Source organism: Equus quagga, chromosome 3 (assembly GCF_021613505.1).
Source record: "Equus quagga isolate Etosha38 chromosome 3, UCLA_HA_Equagga_1.0, whole genome shotgun sequence".
In the NCBI taxonomy this organism is placed as follows: Eukaryota; Metazoa; Chordata; class Mammalia; order Perissodactyla; family Equidae; genus Equus; species Equus quagga.
Window position 1 is genome coordinate 38,783,102 of NC_060269.1, and position 16,907 is coordinate 38,800,008.

Genomic DNA, 16,907 nt, shown 5'->3' on the forward strand with positions numbered 1-16,907 from the left:
AAGGTTTTGAGGTATGTCCCAGAGTGAATTACAGAGTCCTGGACTGAATTCAATCTTTGGTGGGTTTTTTTTTTTTATTGTTTTTAAAAAGTCTTTTCCTTCTTCTCCCCAAAGCCCCCTGGTACATAGTTGTATATTTTAGTTGTGGGTCCTTCTAGTTGTGGCATGTGGGACGCCGCCTCAGCATGGCTTGTTGAGCAGTGCTAGGTCCACACCCAGGATCCGAACCCGTGAAACCCTGGGCTGCTGAAGCAGAGCATGTGAACTTAACCACTCGGCCACGGGGTTGGCCCAGTCTCTGGTTATTCTTGATGAAAGACTCTCTCTCCTTTCTCCTGGAACCAGACGGATGTCCTCAGTTGTTCTCTGCTCAGGAATCTCCCTGTGGGAAGTCAATGGTGATTTAACCAGGATGGTCACAGCTGGCTGCTGACTCCTGTACATACCCTTCAGTGTCCAGTTTTCCAGTCCCCTGCCTATTCTCCTAATGAGAAAAAGCCAGAATAGGGGACAGAACAAAAACCAAAACCATAAAACAAGTTTAAGATGAATTTCATCCTTTGGCTCTCTAATCTTCTCATCTGATCATCCTGTTTCCAGCAATTTTGGATAACATGTATTATATATATAAAATCAGTTTATGTATATCTTTTCCTTTTTTTAAATAAGAGCTAGGAGATTTGCGTGCTCATCTAATGCTAAAGTAGCAGCTTAAAATTAAGAACATTTTGTTCTCCCTCATTCCCTTTGCGCTGTGATCTTTGACATCACCATCAAGGTCTGTGTGTTTGGTCTGTGATCCGTTTAGCTGTCTAGTGTTTATGGTTTGCTCAGAGCCGACTCTTGCTGCTAATGAACATGATCATTTATACAATGTCACTGTAGTGTAGGCATGTTAAATAATTGATCGGGCCATGGCAGGTAGAGAATGGCAAATGTAGTCCCTTTGTTGCTATGGTAATACATTTGTTTTAAGGGGCTTGTTTGTCATTTGGACTGCATGTATATGGTGCATGTGACATAATTGCCTGTGGTTGAGGCATTTGGAGGGGGAAATCAACTTAAGAGGAGGTAACCTTTTGAAGCAAATTAATACATATTTCAGAGAGTTCTTGGGCTTACCATTGTGGAATGACTTATTCTTTTCTATTAAAAGGCTCATTCTTAGCTAATGCCCCAGCATAGAAAATGAGTCACGTGACAGATTTGTTTACTTGCTAACATGGTGGGATTTGATCCTATATTGTATAAAATGGTTATTGTGTCAGGTTTACGTTCTTTCCTCTGTTATCCCTAACAGGGCTCCCTTTAAGTGAAATGGATGCCATATTTATCAGGGATCCTGAAGGGAAAGGACAACATATTCTCTCTTATTCTCTATTAAAAAAAAGATCATAAATCCTTAAAGGTAGGGGCTATATTTATGTATTCTTTCAACAAACATTTATTGAGCATTCAGCTAGGTCATCTTAGGGTTTGAGGGTGCAGTGTGAGCAAAGCAGAATAGAGTCCCTGCCCTCAGAGGTTAGATGCTAGTGGACTGTGTCCACTTATCTTTGGATTCCCCCTTTAGCGCTATCCTTTGCCTTACAGAAACCTTTCTTAATAAGTAATAGATTTTTAGAATAGTTTCTTTCTTCTTCCTTCCCAGTACAATCTCTTAATATATGTTTTTTCCCAGTGGTTTCTTAATACCGTTTGTCAACAACCAACAAAAATAAATGAAAGCTTAAGTGACATAGGCCCACGTCCTTCCTATGCTTCATGGCTTAGCTCAAGCTCCACCTGTGCCAAGCCGCCAGCCAAGCCAATAGCCATCTCTTTTTGGATAATCTACTCCGTTAATGTGACATATTTTATCTTGTTTTCTTATATTATTACTTAGTTTTTCTTATATTCTTGCCATACTTCTTAGATATGTAGGGGCAGGAAAAAAGCCAAAAGCCAGTGGTCAAGTCCCAGCATCTTTAATAGAGAAGGAATCCGATCTGTAGAAATTAAAGGGTAACTGCTTAATGGAAGAATCACTACCGGCATCCAAGTGTCCAGACTTGGAGATCCCTCCTCTTTACTCACTTCTGAGAGGAAGCACCAGCAAGTGCCATGGGCTCAACTTGGAGTGGCAGTCTTGCGACCGTGGGATAAAGAACAAGAGAGCTGACTCTAGGACTCACTGAGTTTAGGCATAATGCGTTATGACGGTGGTTAGATAATGCAGAGCTAATGGATGCAACACATTCTCAGGTGTTTTAATTTGACACATCAAACAGTTGGAAACCAATGTAGGCTTCTGAGAAGAAGCTTAGCATGTGCAAATTAACACTCAAGGGGAGATGCAAGAGATACTTGCTGCTGTGTGTCAGTATGGTTGGGAGCAGGGAGGACAGCAAGAAATGACCTTGGAAGGGGAGTGTTACCCATTTGACACATGGAAACTTGATGCTCTTTGAATTTGAACTAAGAGGCTATAATAAATAGATGACAGAAATAGGAACCAAATTCTCAAATGGCATGTCAGCTCCATCTCTTTGGATCAAAGTAGGTTTTCTGATGCTGCATTTTGGTGATTATCTTATTTTATTTTCACTCGCTGAAGGATGATTCTACTGTTACTTAGCCTTCATCCCACGTTTATGCGACTCTAGCTCTAGACCTGGTTGAAGTAGGTTGAAATTAAGAGAAAGCTCTACTAGATAAATAAAAAGGGAAATTTATTGAAAGGATACTGATATCTTAAGGAACCTAGGCTCAGCTGGACCTCAGGACAGATGAAACTCAGGCTCAGCCTGCCATCAGTCCAGGAACGGGAATGCCAGCTCAGCACTCTATTCCATTTTCTTTCTTTCTCTCGCTAAACTGGCTTTCATTCCACATAGCTAAAGTGGGCTGCTTTATGTCTCCTGAATTTATGTCCCAGTTATTGAAGCAACTAGAGAAACTCATTTAGCATTTTCCAATTCTGATTTAATTCCTGGAGGAGAAAATTTGATTGGCTCAGTCCGTTTTTGCAGTCCAGTCAGCAAAGCTGGGAGGCAGGGCAACCAGCCTCTTGTAATGCCAAAGTACTGCCAGGTCGCACCCTTCAGTTGGGGCCAGAGAAGAGGGCCTGGGGAGATACTCCCAACAAACTGAAAATTTCCACTTAAAGTTATCTGAGTTCCTAAAAAGTCATTTGCCATTTGTTGCATAAATGTTTTGAAACTTTGTGGCACACTGAGGAATAATATCAATTCGGTCCATTTTCTCAATTTCATCATATAAAAATAATTCAGCACCCTAGCTTTTCCTTGAAGCTGATGTTTGTCTATTCACCTCTGCACTTTTCAAACCCTATTGGAAAATGAGGTTTTTTTTTGGTGACATAGCAGGTGAGAAGTTAAAGGTCTGCAATGCTTTAGTATAATGTCCTAATGATTAAAATGAGAATTTTTGTGCATTAAGAAATTTTTTTCATCATAAACCGCATTTCTTTTGATTGTGTTTATATCCTTCCCAGAGAGGTTTAGAAATGAGTAACCTTGAGATGTTCAGGCCTCAGAAGGTTTACTAGCTTCAAAGATTCTCATTTTATTTATAGGCTGCAAGAAAACACTCAATGAAGTTTGTTGTGATTCACTGCTTATTACCTTGAGCTATTGCCACTCAATGCCAGGAAGGCATTGAATCTGGCACAGTGAGAGAACAGAATAAAAACCATGTAGCTCCAAACAGAAGCCTTAAGTGTTCTTATCTCAGGTATTTCTCACAACATGTTGAATGGACCCAGGCCAGTGGCTTTAGATCTGAATGTTTCTGCTCACTCCCACCCCTGTGAGAAGCGAATACTTTGTCAAAACAGCAGCTGCTTTGAGCCTGGTTCTTTTGGTGGCTGAAGGGAAAGCTAACAGGAATGACAATTTTCCAGCTCAGCTGAGTAGTGGTCTGACAAAAAGTAAATCCAGATAAATTATGCTTTGGTCTGTTAGAGTACCCCTGACTCCTTTCCCAGGTTTGATTTATGCAGAAGTGCTTGTCTGCTGCCGCTTTTAAATCTACAGCAAACACATTTTCTGTTGTATGCAGATTTGAGAGACGCACTGAAGCAGGTAGCTGTGAAATGTACATTGAGGCTGTCTGCTGAAACCCGTCGTCCATTGTGTTGAAATATAGAACTCACATATTTAAACCAGGAACACGAAGTGGAACAAATTGGGTTGCAAGCCAGATAATAAAATCAATGATAAATGGAAAGGGACCCCAAAGGTTCACCAGAAAAACCGGCATGGGTTTGGAGGCCAGGCTAGGAGGAGGTGGCTGTGGGGAATAGCTTCATGTAATGGCTCCTGCATGGTTAATGCAGCTAGTTATTTTGATTGTCACTTTCTAAATTATGTATTTGGGTGGGGGGAAGAGGGAGTCTTGGCTTTAAGGCTTTTATTGTTGTTTTATTTTTTGTTTTGAGGGGGCTTGAATAGTCTGCTTTGTTTTTTCACTCCTTACTGAAAATTTATCTCAAAAGGAAAACATTTCAGCAACACTTATCTTTGTTTCAATCTCAAGACGTGTCAGAGTATTATTTTTTCTCTTCAAAGGAAGCTGTAAAAGGTGGCAAAGGTGTGAGGGCTTTTAGACTTCACTCAGTGTTTCATTTTGTGGAACTTCTTAAAGATACCCACATGTTTATCAGAACAGGAGTGTCCCTCTCTCCTGAGTTGTTTCCTTTGGTAGCCTGCATCTGCAAAAGGCGTCTTGAACCTTTCTTTGCTAAATGGGTCATATCCTTTCTTCTCAGTTTCCCTCCCCGTTCAGTGAGGTCCTACAGTGCAGCTTGGTGAATGATTCTCTGCCACTCATGCCTATTTCACAGGTGGGTATAGGCTCCTTAACTGCCTTATCTCTGGTTGCAAAGAACAGAGATACACTCCTGTGACCTCAGGTTGTAGGAAGCTTATTGTTAGGTTCTTGGAAAAGGCAAGAGCCAGGCTTCATGAAGGGCACGGGCTGAGGGGAACTGGACACCTGGAGGCTGGAATCAGAGTCTGTTAGGATCCCCACTAGTTCTGGGGGCCTTTGCTGAGGGGCTGTGGAGCATCATTCTGAGAACCTGCCCTCCCTGGTAACCCAACTGCTCTCCAAGTTGCTAGTCTGTCTTGGGGCTTATCTGCTTCACTGCCCGCTAGCAGCTGGCTTTACTTCCTAGTCCAAATCTCGAAGAGAATTTGAATGGTTGAGCTAATTAACCATCATCTTTGAGATTAAACCCTGTCACAGGTTGATGGCCAGCCTAGGGATTAGTTGCTTTTAGATGAGGTTTCCACCCCGGTCCTGTCAGGTTCTGTTCCATATGACTAGCAGGTTAATGGCATGTGTTTGTGTGTGTGTGTGTGTGTGTGTGTGTGTGTGTTTTAGTACAGAAAATCATTACCTAGGGCTTCCCTCAAGCATTGGTTGGCAATATTACCAATTTCCTTTAGAAGGGGCTGTGAGCAGGGCATATGCCGTGATGGGGTGAAGAGTACACTCTCATGTAATGCCCACAAGATACCAATGAGATGGAAGTTATTATTCCTGTTTTGAAACTGAGGAAATTGGGGCCAAAAGAAGTTAAATACTTTGCTTAAAGTTATAGACTTAGGAGGTGGCAGAACTGGAATTTGAAGCCGGATTTTTGACTCTACTGGGCTCTGACATGTTTTTTACTTTGGAGTTCTTCAAAGATGAGGCAAGGCCGTGTTGAAACTTGAAATAGAGCTGGCCCTTTCTTGTTCTTGGAAGGGCCGGGACTGTGAATTTCTTCCTAGTGCTTGATAACTAGGGTAGCTTCTCATTTTTCCATCACAAGGAAAAGATCTTCTAGGAAAGATTCTGAGTTTTTGGCTATTGAAAAGAAATAATTAAAACTCAGTGCTTGGAAGTTGATGCCGTTCTCACTATAATGCAGCTGAACTAGGGGCTGGGTTGGGAGGTTCTCAAACTGAGAAGTCTTCATGGGAGTTGAAGAACCCCAGAGGGGAACGTTCCTGAGTGGATCCTGTCCGTCCTGCTCATTTCCTCTTCACAGGTTCTGTATGTAGTTTCTCTGTGTCATTTGGGTTTTGTGATTTCTCTCCAGCACATGGAGGCTAGAGACCATAAGCAGGGCAGTAGCTTGGCAGCTAGCACACGGTGGGCATACAAGACATGTTTATTGGGTAACTTGTGGCGCTACTGCCTGTCCCCAGGTGTAGGCACCTGTTTGATGAATCACTTTGTCCTCACGTTATAGCCTCACCTTTTCTCTTTGTCCAAATTTTACCAACCTTGGGTGAGAAGGCAGGTTTTTTGATACTTGTTTGGGGAATTCTTTGGAATTCTGTCTGGACTTTTCTCATGGTTCCGTATTCAGCTTCTGTGGTTCTAATGGTTTTTAATCTTGTAAACTGTGCTTTGGGGAAATAAAGATGTTCGCAACTGCCAACTCCTTCTCTCTCTTGCCTGCTCCTCTCCTTTGACATTACATACCTCTTTGGTGGCAGTCTAGTGATTAACAGTATAGGCTTTGGAGCCAGACAGATCTGGGTTCAACTTCTTACTCTGATACCTCCTGGCTGGGTGACCTTTGGCAAGTTACTCAGTCTTTCTGAGCTTGAGGCATGTAGAAAAGCACTTAGTGCAGTGCATGGCACATAGTAATAACTCAAGAAAAGTTAGGTGCTGCTAATATTGTTATAATGCTAATCATGATAATTAGTGCATTTTCTTCTCAGAACTGTTAATGCTCGTTATTCCCAAAAGGGGGAGCTCTTATCTTTGAGCTGCAGCAACATAGTAATGGACAGCAGCCTTAAAGCATGGTCTTCTTGTTTTTATTCTGTTGTCATCCTACGGTTTGAAGCATTTCAAGTGTTATAAAGCACATTTAGTATGAACATAATTATCGTGTTTCTAATGTAGTTGGAAGCTGAGGTGTTTTAATTAATCATGTGCCAGCAACCCTTTCAATAAGGTGAAGTGTGATTTTCTAAGACCTTCATCTAGTTGGTCATAATTGGAGACATTTGGAACACGCAGGCGTACTGTCTGCTGATTTGTACACTTTCATTAAGCAATCAGGATTGAATGACCCAGTGGCCAGACTTTCAGGGGATCAGCTTCCAATTTTTGAGGAGGAGGAGCCAGTTATGCTTTCTCCTCATCTCCCCTGCCCATTTTTCTCCTGTAACCTCTACTTACATTCGATGTTGATCTAAAACAGTGCTGCCATACCTCTTTTTGAAGCCTTGATTTTTATAGAATCCATCTGTTGCATTTTCTTCCTTCCTGCCTTGTATACCAATCTGGCTAAATCTTCATGTTAGAGAATAAAATTTTCTTATGATACTGACTCTTTTGGGGGTGTTAAAGGTGGTTAATAATGGAAATGAAAAAGATAAAGTTAGTGCCATGAGAATCAAAAGAAAAAGAGAGAAAAGTCAAAAACTTGAGAAGTTAAAGGAATTTTGATTTCCTATCTAACCCTCATTTTTATAGACTTTGAACTCCGTAAGAACAGTGACCATGTTTGACTTGTTCCATGTTGTATACCTTGTACTTAGCACTGAACCGGGTGCGGAGTAGAATTTGTTGAATAAATTAATGGGAAAAAGGAGACCTACTGATCCTTATGTAAATTACGTTGATATCTATAACGACAGAACCTGGGCCACACTCTGGATCTCCAGGGCCCAGTGAGAGATGTGTAAAGAAGGGAATGAGGTAAAGAAGGCAAGAATTAACAACAACAACAACAACGACATAGGAATATGTTAGGAGTGTATAAGAAAGTTATAAAATAAAAAGTGTACATTTCACTTGCTGGTAATTCATATGGAAGGAACATAGAGTATGCGGATGTGAGGCATTGCATAATTCACTGCTGCTTTTTGATTGTTTTTAAAAAAGCAGAGGTTGAGCAACTGCATGACAATTTTGATATTGTTTGGTCTATATCTTTTCTTGATTTTGTCCTTTTATTGCTTAAACTAAGATGACTTTTCAAGCTCAGAGTCTCATTATTTTTTCTTTTCCTACCTTAGGTTTATAGTTGCTGTATTGAATTACTGTTAATTTCAAAATACTTTTCCTTGCTATTATTGCAGATTATGTAATTTCTTATCCATTTTCTGATCCTTTATGCGTCAAGCGGATCAAAGGCTAGTACGACAAATATCTTCATTCAACAGGATTTTGATTTTAAGCCAGTTCCCCAGACATGCCCTCTGTTGTGCAGGTTCCATGGGCCAGATTCTTTCTCCACGTCCCTGGCTGCTCCCACTGCAGACTTAGAGAGGTGCCACAGGGGCCTTCTGGAAGAAGATGAGTACATGCTCCTGAAGCACTGGGGCACTTTCAGGCAGCATAATGGGTGGATTCTCCTATTCTCATCCTGAAGCTAGGTAAGGATGCTAACTCCTGAATCAGGTCAAAGAGGAACCTGGTGGTGGTGGCTTTCTGGGATAGGGGTGAGTGCGGGGCAAATATTTCCTGAGGAGTGGGAGAAATCAGATTGACCATCAGCCCCGTCCCATCCTCCTCTTCTCAGCTCAGCTGCATGTATTGGTGATGGTGATGTGTGGTGAGTGGAAGTTTCCTTAGAGGGCAGAGGTGAGAACCACCCGTCTTTCCTTGTTAGAGAGCACCTGTCATTGTTTTACTTTGGTGATGTTTTCCTGGGTGAATGCAGCACTGTGTACTGTCAGATAATAATTGTGGCCCCAAAGGAGTGGGGAAAGATCAGTACAGGCCACTCACTATAGGGCTGGAGTTCGTGTATGAACCAACTTAAGGGCTGTTTTTGGTGGCATATAGGATGTATTTCCTTGAGCTCACTTGACCACATATTGTGACTTCCAATTATGTAGGGGCCTAGAAAAATCAGTTTTGAAAATCCCTAAAGTATGCCTATAGACCTGTTTACCAATCCATCTGTAATTATTTATTGATCACGTGTCATGTGAGCAGCCCTGGCTAGCCCCTGCTCAGATAGAATAGTAAAATTTGGTCCAGGGTTTTTGAACTGTCATTCTATTTGTGATTTACATTATTAGGGAAAGCCCATTTACTCTGAAATCAAGACAGATAGCCTCTGGGAGATCTGAGTGGAAATTCATCTGTTTCCTCTGTCATTTTAGAGAAGGTGCCGCACTTGTACTTTCTGCAGTGGATTATGCACAATCAGTGGTGATGAATGTATGAGCATTTTTAATTAGTCTTCATGGCCTCTATCTAATGCAATCAGAAACCCTCTATCAGTGTAGAGATTTATAATCAATCATTCGTCATCTTCTGAGGTAGATATAAACCGATTTACTTTTAGCCTGCAACTTAAAATATCTGCTTTAGAGAATTATTATTTAACCAGGCAGATATCTATAAACCAAGTATATTTTGAGCATGTAGACTTAAATCTCAAATTGCAGATTGCTCTGATTAAGTGTAATTGTGTGAATTAAAGTGTCTCTAGCCTTCACTCTGTACAGAGAAAACGTGCCAACAGACAGAGGAGTGTTAGAGAAAGAGTCTCAGACTGGCATCAAGGAGACCTGAGTTCTAGTCCTAGCTCTGTGAACCCTGGTTTCCTCATCTATAAAATAAAAGAAGATTGAACTAGCTGGTGTTTAAGTTGTCATTATGTCATGTTAAAGTTATATTATAATAGAGTACTAACAGTAGACAACATTTTTGGAGCATTTGATATGTGCTGGGCACTGGGCTACAGTACTGTGCCTTAAAGCAGGTGCAAGGAGCCTGCGTCATCTCGTTTATTCCCGCATCTCCCTGTGAGGTAGTTCCAATGGAAAGGCCACCTCTGTCTTAGCCTGGGAGATGTTGGTGGAGAGGCTGATCTCTGCAGGGTAAAGATCTGGAGATGTCAGATATGAATCCACAGTGGTCATCTACATAAAGATCATTGAATTGAGTCCAGAGTCCTGCAGAGATGATCTTTTGTTTGCCTTAGTGGGTCTGACAAAATCCTGCAATTAATGTGAAATTGACAAATTGAAATTTCTAATGTAACTGACAACCAAATAATTCCTCTGTTTCGATCTACTGTTAAAATAATTTTTTTTTTCAAAAGTGAAATTCTAGAAAATCCAGGAACAAGTTAATCCTTATTGTTGGTCAGCTGCATTAGGGAGCATGTAAAAACTGCTCACTTTCTTCCCTAGACTAATTAATTGTTGGGAGTCTAAATCAGCTTTTTGGAAGCCCACTTACCTCAGAAGCCTTCAGGTATACATACCCTTTGAGCTGATATTTCCGTTTCTGGGATTTTAACTGAAGGACAAAACCAAGGAAATGCTCAAATATTTAGTTAAAAGAATGTTCATTATCTACTATTTATCATACTAAATATCCAAACACTAGCAGATTGGTTAAATATACATGTTTAATGTTAAAATATGCATTAAAATGGCATGTATTGTGAAGCAAAAAAAATGTATACAGTTTAGAAAGCAGTATGTGCAGTGTGAACCCATCTTAGTGCAGCCACACAAACTAGCAAATATGCACACATAGATATTAGTTTAAAGTTGTATATCTGGAGCTTAAAATAGTTAGGAGTGATATTAACTTACTGGGGGTTTTTTTTTTGCATATCTGCATTTATTTTTTTTTTATGTAAGAAAATTGCATCTGCATTGTTTCAGTGATAAGAAAAATTAGCAAAAGCAAACAACATAAACCTCCTCAAGTAGCAGCTCAATCCAAGGGCTAGAAATTTCTTACAAACTTGAGTTGAGGAAATGTAATTGTTATGAATGTGCACGATTCTTACCCTGAGGTAATCCAATTTGGTTAACTTGCCTTTATTCACTTTGATCACTGAAGAGGTCTTTGAGTTCTCTGAATCAAGATTTAGAAAAATTTCATTCTGATTGTACCCAGATAGAAAACAAAAGAAACTGAAAAGCCAAAAAAACAAAAAACAAAAAAAAGGCACTTACTCTCTGGGGACCAGCCTTTTTTCCTCCAATGGTTAAAATTAATACCAGTGAAACTTGTTTATTGTAGAAATTTAGACTATATAGATAAGCAAAACAAATAAAATTAAATAAAACACACACATAATCTCACTTTCCAGAAAATAATCGCTTTTGACATTTTGGGTTATGTCCTTCCAGAATTTATAGTATATATACGTACGTGTGCGTGTGTTTTCGTAATCACACACAGAGATGTATGTATAGTGCTTTCTCACCTGATTGCTTTCCTTATCAGTAGAGGACAGTCCATCAGACTGTACAGTTAGTGAGCACAGGGACCGTGCCTTGTTGGGCACGTCAAAGTTCCCAGTGCAACAACAGTGCCTGACACATAGTAGGAATTGAATAAATATTCATGGAACAACTGCATATATGTTAACTATCTTTCCAGGTCAACTGTTTTACTCCCCAAAGGTTATTTTGATGACTAGAGAGAATCTCATAGTGTGAAGGTACCATTTAGTTGTTTCTGGTCTTTATAAAAAAGCACTGCTGAAATAAACACTCTTGTACCTAAATGTTTGACACGTCATAAATGATTCATTGCAATTAATACCCTGTAGATTGAACTGTTGGATCAAAGGGTATGTGTGTGTTTCTTACTTTTGCTAGCATTGCCAGAAAGGCTGTGCCATTTTACCTTCCCAGTGAAGGCATGCAGTGCCTGATTTCACTACACACTTGGGATCATGGACCTTTTTTTTTGATTGAATTTTTATTGAGATAATTGTAATTCACATGCTCTTGTGAGAAATAATACAGAGAAATCTCTTGTACACTTTGTCTAGTTTCCCTCAATGGAAAAGTTTTGCAAAACTATACTCACGAGCTGCATAACGACATTTGGTCAACAGCGGACTGCATATATGACGGTGGTCCCATAAGATTAGTAGCGTATAGCCTAGGTGTGTAGTAGGCTATGCTGTCTGGGTTTGTGTAAGTACACTCTATCATGTTCACGCAATGACGGAATCGCCAAATGACGCATTTCTCAGAATGTGTCTCTATCATTAAGTCACACATGACTGTATTGTATAGTATGATAACCAGGATATTGACATTGATAGAATCCACAGATCTTCCCCAGTTTTACCTGTACTCATTTGTGTGTGCCTGTATTATTGTATTCAGTTCTGTACAACTATACTACTTGTGTAGCTTTGTGTATCCACCACCACAGTTAAGATACTGAACAGTTCCAGCACTACAAATATCCTTCCTACTGCCCTTTTATAATCATGCCACTTCCCTCCTGCCCTCCGAGTGCCCATCTTCCCATACCTAATCCCTGGCAACCACTAATCTGTCCTCCATTTATAAAATTTTGTCATTTCAGAAATGTTAAATAAAGGCAATTGTACGGTGTGCAACCATTTGAAATTGACTTTTTTCACTCCGCCTAACTTCTTGGAGATTCATTCATGTTGTTGCTGGTATCAATAGGTCGTTACTTTTTATTGCTGAGTGGTATTTCATGGTATGGATGTATCGCAATTTGTTTAGCCATTCACCTGTTGAAGGAAGTCTAGGCTGATTCCAGTTTTTGGCTGTTACAGATAAAGCTGCTATGAGCATTTGTGTATAGGTTTTTGTGTGAACAAATTTCATTTCTCTGAGATCAATACCCAGTAGGTCAGTTGTTGGGTTGTATGGTAGCTACATGTTTAGTATTTTAAGAAACTGACAGACTGTTTTCCAGAGTGGCTATACCATTTTATCTTCCCACTAGCAATGTATGAGTGATCCCGTTTCTATACATCTTTGCCAACATTTAGGTTGTCAGTGTTTTTTATTTTAGTGTATTTTGATGGATGTATAATGATACATCATTGTGGTTTTAATGTGTATTTCTCTAATAGCTAATAATGTTGAACATCTTTTCATGTGCTTATTTGCCTTTTGTATATCTTCTTTGGTGAAATATCTGTTCATGTCTTTTGTCCATTTTCTAATTGGATTATTTAAATTTTTTACTGCTGAGTTTTGAGAGTTATTTAATATTCTAGACACTAATCCTTTGTCAGATATGTAGTTTGCAGATTTTTTTTGCCAGTCTTTAGTTTGTCTTTTCATCTTCTTCATGTAGGCTTTTATAGAGCAAAAGTTTTTTAATTTAGATGAGGTTCAGTTCACCACTTTTTCTTTTTGTGGATTGTGCTGGTGGTGTCAAGTCTCCAGAACTCTTTGCGTAGGTGGCATGGACCTTTGGTTTGTTCCTCAGAGACCCTCTAATGTTGATCATAATTTTGCAACTTGAGATAACTATGTAGGAGTCAGGTTGGAATATTTTTAGCTTTATCAATAACTAGACTATTGTCTTTCCCTTTTTCCCATCTTTATTTGGGAGAATGTAAGGTCTCCCTTTTATTTCACGTCGTCAAGAGCTTTCATAAAATGTTGCAATCCTGCTTCAGAATGGAGGCGTCTGAATCTGATCATGCATCCTCATCACAGTCTCTCCTGCCAGTTCTTCTACAGTATCTCTAATTGTAACATGTAAAAGGAGCTCTTTGTTCTTGCCAGGAAGGATGGTGATGAATGTGAAAACAAGGATTCTTGGGACTAATGTATTCCCCTGAAGGGGTAAAGGGCTTTTACTGAGTCAGAAGCTGCAAACCTTTAGGGACTTGTATTTTATGTTTTACAGCCTTCCTTAGGCCAAGATATAGTATAGTAGCATAGCAAGGTGGTTGACTGTGAACTCTAGTTAGATGGCCTAGTTTTTCATCTCGGCTCTTCTCCTTACTAGCTGAGTAAGCAGAGGCGTGTTTCTTAATCTTTCTCTTCTTCACTTTCCTCATTCGTAAAACGGGGATAATAATAGTATCTGCCTCTTAGGGTTGGTCCAGGGATTAAGTTGTTACATGTCAGGTGCTTGGAGCAGGGCCTAGTAAGCACTTAGGTTGTTGTTAATATTTTTATTATCACACCCCTTGCGTCAGTAGCACCTTGGGTGCTTATTAAAATGTACTTTCCTGGGTCTCCACTGTCAGACCCACTGCATCAGAACTTGAAGGGATAGGGCCTCAGGAATCTGCATTTCAGCAAGGTTCCAACATGGTTCTTGTGAAGGCTGAAGTTTTTGAACAGCTACTTAGGCTGTCAGTCATTTCTGTTTCTCCATAGTAAGTGAACTCTCTGGTCTTTCTTTAGCGGTGTGGTTGGATGCTTCTGCCAAGGCAAATGCCTTGTCTCTAAGAGCATTCCTAGTGTTGCCAGAGACTAACCAAAGTTCCTATACAGAATTAAGTTATGGTGGAATTATATATCCAACTGATTCAGTGGCATGCCCACTAGGGTGAGGCAGGTGTGAGACGGTAGGGAGTAGTGGAGTCTGTGGTAAACTGGAGCCATGAATATCATACTGAAAGATCTCCAAATGAAAAATAATAGTAATAAAAAAATAAGCCTGTGGGCTGGATTCAGTATTCTGGCTGCCAATTTTAACAGTCTTATGAAAATATGGAGCAGTGTCTTTTGTGGAGAAGGGCACAATGTGAGAGACTACAAATCTGTGTCAATTTTCTTGTAAGTGGGCTGCTCAAGTCCTCTAATTTTTCTACTGGCTTGTCTATTAGGGATTATCATTCAGTGTAAATACTGGAAATTAAACTTCAGGGATAAGCTTAGGCTATATAGATAGCAGTACTTGCTTCCTTTCTCAAAAAGAATGACTTTGTAGGACTTCTTCCATAGGCATGTCACAGGAAGACACATAAGTTCCCTCCCTGAGAGACTTAACTGACATTTCCTCTAAACAAGACGTAACTTTGCCTGGTGATACCCTTTTAAGCTAGAGGCTAGCTCTTGAAGACAGAAACTGGCTTCTTTGTATAATACAGTGGCAATTCTCTTAACCAATCTAACTGGTTCCCTGGATTGCTGGTTCTTTCTGTTCTCTCTGGAGAATGCACTGATTTATGTCCACTCCCTGCTGAGTCCTCTGTCTGGTTGGCTATTTCCAGGGTATTCTCCAGGTCCAACTCCTTCCACTGGTGAGTTGGGTGCATTGTTATAGTAATTATATAATTTCATCACATGGCATAGAAACTGATGAAATATGTGTGGGAAAAGAAAGCTGTGTGTTTCTATGCAGTTGAATTCTTTAGAAAGACTAAATAAAGGCAAGTTGCTGTAAGACATTGCTGTTAAATTAGATACAGAAGAGATAACTCTGAAAGATTGGGAATATGTTTAAATTATGGGATTGATTCTACACTTAGATTGATTTACACTGAGATTTTTTTCAACTTCAAGTAGGCAAACTGGAAATTATGTATTATACATTTTAAGTATGGTTTATGCAGGAAAGACAACTTTAAACTTAAATTAGTAGACCTGTACTTGAAAAAATAGCTTTGGCCTATGTGAAAATATCGGCAAATGAATTTGCTTTTATATGGTTCATGATAAAATAAGGTATTTAAAGTGTGCATTTTTAATGATTCTGTGCCTTACATGTAATTTTCTATTTATTTACCAACCATCGTCTCATTGGCAACAGGATTTCTGCAGTTCTTCCATCCCACAGAACATTGAGTAGTTGACTAAGACTAATCTTCAGCCAAGTTGGGGGGGCATATTCTCTTTAGAGAAAACAATGCTCTAAATCAAAGTTTCTATAAATACCTTAAAAATAAATTCTTACTGAAATTTGAAGTTTAACTCTTTTATTTTATACCATAGCTCTGGCTAGTATTAGTTTTTCAAATACTTAAGTAGAAGTAATTATACATTTGGTAAAATCAGCATTTTGTTTTCTTTTCCTATGAAAAATTTCTAAGTGATACTCATTATTCAGTATAAGCTGATATAAAGTGATTGATTTTTCAAGTTCAAGGCTATTCAGAATACTCTATAGCATTAAAATTGGGTATAATAAATTATCCTTACTTCAGATGTGAACTGATAAATTGTTTTACATAAGCTCTTAGTGGTAGAAGTAAGTTTGGAAAATAAAAAATATTAACAGTCTGCTTATATGGCCGACTCTTTGTTTTACTCCCACTATATCTTTTGGATGTGTCCCGCTTTTCCAAATCAGGCAGGCTGCACAGCTGCTCAGGTCACACCCAACTAACCCACGGCTCCAGAAGCATAAGCGTCTATGGCTTCGTGGACTGAGGATCCTTCTAGGTAGAGATGTTGAAGGTAAAACAGGCAAGACAATTTGGATTAACAACTACATAAAATTTTCCTTATACTAACTTTGGCCTGAGTCCATGAGAGAAACACAGTTGAATAATACCCTCCTTGAGGAAGAAAATTTGCTTTTTGGATAAATATGTACCCCCTAATGGTAACCAGTGAGTCCACTGCCGTTTGTGGTCTGAAGACTATTAGGTGAAGCTAATATTGTCACTTTTCCTTTATCTAGATTGTTAATCTCTTTCCATTAGAAGTTTTTAGCATACTGCACTGGTTTTTAGACTTTCTCTTGCTTTAGCAGCAAAAGACTAGATAATCACTTATTACCTCGCATACTAAGTGCCCAAGAATATTTGTTGAATGAGTGAATGACTTTGCCAGTCTCAACAGATATCGCTTATATTTGCTAATAACCCCAAGTGAAGACAGGCATTATCAGTTAGGTTAATAAAGCATTAAGTTGAGAGTGGGAATGTTAATGCAGGCATAATATAGTAAAATTGCCTCGCCTGAGCTGGTAATTGGACTTTAGCCATAGCACATACATTTTGACAGTCCTTTATGTTTCTTCTCTTTTCCACCATGAGAGCTCATTCTTTTGAGACTCATGTCTGTGTCATCACCATCCGATAATATTCATTAAGCTCTACATGCTGAGTACTGCCGGGTTTCGTCCTCTTTTACTGAGCATGAGTGTTTAGGTTGAAGGATAGGCTTTTGTACGACACTGCTTTGTCCTGGATGGTCTAATCTGTGAGTACACATGATTTTGTC

The 16,907-nt window shown here is 39.5% G+C and overlaps 1 protein-coding gene across 9 annotated transcripts in view; it reads left to right on the forward strand.

The window, feature by feature from the left end:
* Positions 1-16,907, forward strand: part of FHIP1A (FHF complex subunit HOOK interacting protein 1A) — a 220,458-nt gene that overhangs the window by 93,044 nt on the left and 110,507 nt on the right. The window contains exon 1 of one of the 9 annotated variants that reach the window (XM_046656298.1): positions 8,373-8,393. The exons of 7 other annotated variants lie outside the window; for them this stretch is intronic. The gene's annotated coding sequence lies outside the window, so the exon portion shown is untranslated. Of the gene's footprint in view, positions 1-8,372; positions 8,394-16,823; positions 16,887-16,907 lie in introns of those variants that run through there. One more of the 9 variants, XM_046656300.1, reaches the window with a different exon arrangement.